Here is a 6,000-nt window from a genome sequence, read left to right as displayed (position 1 = left end):
TTAAAGAGACAGGATCTCATTCTGTCACCCAGGCTGGAGTGCAGTGGCAGGATCATAGCTCACTGCAGCCTCGACTTCCTGGGCCCAGGCAATCCTCTCATCTCTTCCTCCTGGGTAGCTGGGACTACAGGCCCACATCACCACACCTGGCTATTTTTTTAAAAATTTTCTATAGGCTGGGGGTGGTGGCTTATGCCTATAATCCCAGCACTTTGGGAGGCTGGATCACCTGAGGTCAGGAGTTTGAGGCCAGCATGGCCAACAAGGTGAAACCCCGTCTCTACTAAAAATACAAAAAAAATTAGCCGGGCATGGTGGCAGGCATCTGCAATCCCAGCTACTCTGTAGGCTGAGGCAGGAGAATCGCTTGAACCTAGGAGGCGGAGGTTGCAGTGAGCTAAGATTGCGCCACTGCACTCCAGCCTGGGGAACAAGAGCGAGACTTTGTCTCAAAAAAAAGAAGTTTTTCTATAGAGACAGGGTTGTCCTATGTTGCGCAGGCTGGTCTCAAACTCCTGGACTCAAGCGATTCTCCGGTCTCGGCCTCCCGAGGTGTTAGGATTACAGGCATGAGCCACCACACCTGGCCAACTCTGAGTTTTAATGGAGACTGCAACAAGAGAAGAAATTTGGGGTTAAAAAGAGTAAAGACACAGATCTGATACTTTCACATATGACTAGGACTCTCCAAGGCCTAGACCTTCTGTGATATTGTGAAATATATATTTGGTCTTTGACCCTGTTTTCTAGCATACAACTCCTACAATCCTTAAGAGACTCTGCAGTGATGTCTTCTTGTAAGCTAATGGTTGACTGATGGCTGGCAGACCCCAGGTAACTTCAGAACGGCAGCTCTTTACTGGAGAGACCAAGGTGTGATCAGAAGGTTGGGACTCTCAGCCCCACCTCCAACCTCCAGGGAGGAGAGAGGGGCTGAAGGTTAAGTTGATCACCAATGACTAATGGCTTAGTCAATCGTGCCTATGTAATAAAGCCTCCATAAAAACCCAAAACAACAGGGTTTGGAGAGCTTCCAGAGAGCTGAACACATGGAGGCTGATAGGAAGATGAATGAGAAGACATTCATGGGCCAGGAGGGTGGTGCATTCCAACTCCATGGGGACAGAAGCACCTGTGCTCAGGACTCTTCCAGACCTCACCCAATGTATCTCTTCATCTGGCTATTTGTTTTCTTTAAAATAGCCTTTGTAATAAACTGTAATAAAGAGGGAGTCTTGGGAACCCCATCTAGAAGCTGTTCGGTCAGATGTTTTAGGGGCCTTGGACTTGTGACTGGTGGGAAGGAGGAGGCTGTTTTATAAAAGTGAACCCTCACTCAGCGGTTTCTGAGGCTATCTCTAGGTAGATGGCATCAGAACTGAATTGAATTGGAGGCCCCCCAGCTGGTGTCTGCTGCAGAACTGATGTGCTTGCTCCAGCGTGGGAAGAGCCCCTCCCCACATTTTGGTAGACATGTCTTCCATGTTTTTTGTTGCTGAGTGAGAGAAACTCTGAGTGGTTTCTACCTTTCACAACTTCAGGGATTGAAGTACCTATGAACCAGAAACAAAACTTGCAGAGATGCAGAGAAACACAGTAAAGCTGTATGTCTTGGCCTAGCCCCTTGACTGGGAAAAATAAAAATTTCCCCTGAGCATTTACAATTACACTCTGCCCGCACTCAGGTCTGGAGTTTAGTCTAATACTACCTATATAAACCAGGGACCCACGAGTTAAAAAAATAACTAAAAATGTATAGCAGGCAGATAGAAGCTAACATCAAATCTCTTTGAGGAAACACAGCCTTAACCCAGGCCACGTAGGACTCCCATAAACAAAACCCCACTAAAAATGAACTCATCAAAAATTATAAAAATGCTCAAGGAAATAATCCACCATGAGTAATTGCTGAGAAATTCTGAGGAGGAAATGGTATAGGCCTAATGCAACATTATAGTATCAGCCTGGCACCAATACTCCACGGTTAAAATCTCCAGGTCATCAGAATCTATATAAGTAACTAAAGTTGTTTGATGACCCTAGCCAGCCTGCTCAAGGGCACGCTTCACAGACTAGACTCTTTGCTGGATACCAGCTAATCAGCTTTCCTCCACTCAAATATAAAACCAGAAAAAATCCAAAAACTTATTGTTCCCAGAATGTCTTTAGTTTTTTATTGTTCTCTCTCATTTCTTACGGGGCCCTCACCCACTGACTAGTGTGGGTCAGCTGCACAGCAGGAGGTGAACACTGGGTGGGCCAGCACGCATTACCGCTTCCGCTTGAGCTCTGCCTCCTGTCAGTGTCAGATCAGCGGTGGCAACATGAGATTCTTTTTTTTTTCTTTTTTTTTTTTTGAGACGGAGCCCGGTCTGGAGTGCAGTGGCCAGATCTCAGCTCACTGCAAGCTCCGCCTCCCGGGTTTACGCCATTCTCCTGCCTCAGCCTCCGGAGTAGTTGGGACTACAGGCGCCCGCCACCTCGCCCGGCTAGTTTTTTCTATTTTAGTAGAGACGGGGTTTCACCGTGTTAGCCAGGATGGTCTCAATCTCCTGACCTCGTGATCCGCCAGTCTCGGCCTCCCAAAGTGCTGGGATTACAGGCTTGAGCCACCGCGCCCGGCCATGAGATTCTTATAGGAACGTGAACCCTACTGTGAACTGTGTATGTGAGGGATCTAGGTTGCACACTCCTTATGAGAATCTAACTAATGCCTGATGATCCGAGGTGGAACAGTTTCATCTTGAAACCACTGTCCCTTCCCCTACCACTTCCATGGAAAAATTGCCTTCCATGAAACTGGTCCCTGGTGCCAAAAAGTTGGGGATTGCTGTCTTATAAATCCTTTTTTTGTTTATATAGTTTAATGGCTATTTTCTTTAAAGTGAGCATATCATTTGCATGAAGATAACTATTGTCTTTGAGTTATGCTTTCACAAGAGACAAGAGTAGACACCACTGCAGGACTGGAGCACAAGAACTTAGATAAGAGAATGACTAGACTGTGAAAAGAAAGTATCCTTCAAATAACTAAATTAGACTTGCCCCTGAGTATTTCATGTTCTGGGATGCTATTATAATGGTATTTTAAGCATTTCCATTTCTACTTGCTCATTGCTCATGTATAGAAATACCATTAATTGTATACTGTATCCTGTGACATTGCTAAATCAATAGCTCTAGTAGCTTTTTCCTAGGTTATTTAGGATTTTCTACATGCATGATCATATTATTTGTGAATAAAGATAGTTTTACTTTTTCTTCTTAGTCTGTATGCCTTTTACATCTTGTTCTCTAATGGCTTAAAGCTCTAGTATAACAAATATACTAAAGCACTTTCAATAGTGTTGAAGGTGGACATCCTTGCTTTGTTTCTGATATTAAGGGAAAAGCATTCAGTCTTCCACTCTAAGAATATTAACTGTGGGTTTTTAACAGGTACCCTGTCAGGTTGAGAGAGTATCCCTCTATTCCCAGTGTGCTGAAAGTTTTTTGTTTTTTTTATATTATGAATAGGGATTAAATTTCGTCAGATGACTTTTAAAATTATCATATAGTTTTCTTATGATCATATATTTATTTCTTTAAGTATCGAAGGAAAAGAACTCTGAAGTTTTGTAGACAGCCACATTTTCATTTTAATGTGAGAGTAATACAAATATCCTCAGGCAGGGGAGACCTCAGAAGTTTGCCACACAAAATTCACAATGAAAATGCCTTTGAAGGAGGTGTTCAAATAGATAGGCAAGTTCAGGAGAAACTTCAAGAGATATGGGATGTCAGGGTGATCAAATTTTTGATAAATATATCTTTTTTTTTCTTTTTAAAGGCTAAGACTAAGGTCAGGCATGGTGGCTCATGCCTATAATCTCAGCACTTTGGGAGGCTGAGGCAGGTGGATCGCCTGAGTTCAGAGTTCGAGACCAGCCTGGCCAACATGGTGAAACCCCATCTCTACTAAAAATACAAAAAATTAGCTGGGTGTGGTCGTGGTTGCCTATAATCCCAGCTACTTGGGAGGCTGAGGCAGGAGAACTGCTTGAACCCAGGAGGCAAAGAATACAGTGAGCCGAGATCGTGCCACCGTACTCCAGCCTGGGTGACTGAGCAAGACTCCGTCTCAAAAAAAGGGTAAGAGTGAAGAAGAGAATGTTTATCTAGAGTAACTAATGTCAAAAACCCCAAACAAGAACAACGTGATGAGAGAAGAGAGGGAGGCAAAAGGCATATTAAGGAATGCTAATTTATGTGACTTAATACATACATTATGTATTAATGTATACATAATTAATATATATACCTTCCCCCTAACATGAATTTGAAGAAATCAACACAGACTTTTCATTAGGAGTGATGTGTGCTTTGATAAAGTCAGAGATGGAAGAACCAAGGTCATCAAATGCAGATGGCCATCATTTTCACCACCCCAGTTTATAGTATATCTGAATTCAGAACACCACGACACATGCCAACATTCCAAGCTTTTAACACCACAGTTCACCCTTATTAGAAATACGAATAAGGGAGAGAGAAATACAAAGCCCCATCCCAGCTGACAACAGAGCCTAGAACATGTAACTCATTGAGGTCACCCTCATGCAATGCAAGGGTGACCGAGCAAGACCCTTTCTCTACACAAAAGAAACTGCAGAGTTTTTTTGGTGGCAGTGTATTAAGTTCTCAGTTGGAGAATCTGGAAGCCACACCCTTGTTTTTTCCTCTAGTTGTGCAGAACGCACACCTTTTGCATCCTACTCCCTGTTGGAAGGAATTCCAGGGTTCAGAGATTACCACAGGGCTGAACAGCAACAGACTGTTGTTGACCAGGCTTGAAATTTTAGGGATACAGGATTACCTCAATCATTTGTTAGACTTCCAATCAATTTCATGTATCGTAATCACAAAGAACTTATCTAAAATCTTATTTATTTATTTAGAGACAGAGTTTAGCTCTTGTTGCCCAGGCTGAAGTGCAATGGTGCGATCTCTGCTCACCTCAACCTCTGACTCCTGGGTTCAAGCAATTCTCCTGCTTCAGCCTCCCAAGTATCTGGGATTACAAGCATGTGCCACCACACCCAGCTAATTTTGTATTTTTAGTAGAGACGGGGTTTCACCATGTTGGCCAGGCTGGTCTCGAACTCCTGACCTCAGGTGATTCGCCACCTCAGCCTCCCAAAGTGCTGGGATTATAGGCGTGAGCCACCTCGCCCGGCCTATCTAGAGTCTTTAAATTGTTTTTATGCAATATTTTTCTATTTATTTTCCAAATAAGTAATACATCGTTTACAAAATCAAAGCAATGCTAAAAAGGTGTAAATTGAAATCTTATTCTCACCTCTATTCTCATCCACTCTGGAATCTCCTACATAGGTAAAACATTGTCTTGAGACAATTCAAAACAGCTGAGGAAAGAGATGCCGCCTAGAGGCCATTCTAGTATCTTAGGATGGCCGACCTATCTCCTGATAAAGCTACCTCTTTGTCTCTACTTGTACTAGTTTCAACCTGAGTACACAAAGTAAATGGGGGTATTTCAGCAAGGTTCCAAGTTATGAGACTCTTGGCCAACTTAAATAGTAGGCTGCAGGTAAAGAGATCCTCTCTTACCAAGTCCTTACTTTCTTTAATCTCTGCTTTCAAATCAGTTATTTCTAATCTAGAGTTGCCCCTCTCTTGAAGGAGTTTGCTGAAAGCTACTAAAAAAGGCAACACTCACTAATGTTCCATATTGCTCCTGAGATTTCTCCAAAAATACAGCTTTGGTTGGCATGTGGCCTGTATCCAAGGTTCAGCAAGTGACAGTTTCACTACTGCTTATAAGGGTCACCAACTTTCCAGTTTGAAATAGAGTCTTTTAACACTGGCTACCTTAACCTCCAGTTAGCCAATTCCACATTTTAGCATCTTGTTTTTAGCATCCTGCTGCTGTACCAAATTATTTGCCTGTTAGGAATGGGTTCAGCTACAAGTTATAGAACACCCACCTATAAAATGGCT

This window comes from Rhinopithecus bieti, unplaced genomic scaffold, assembly GCF_001698545.2.
Source record: "Rhinopithecus bieti isolate Rb0 unplaced genomic scaffold, ASM169854v2 scaffold_30687, whole genome shotgun sequence".
Lineage (NCBI taxonomy): Eukaryota > Metazoa > Chordata > Mammalia > Primates > Cercopithecidae > Rhinopithecus > Rhinopithecus bieti.
This window is presented reverse-complemented; position numbering follows the sequence as displayed.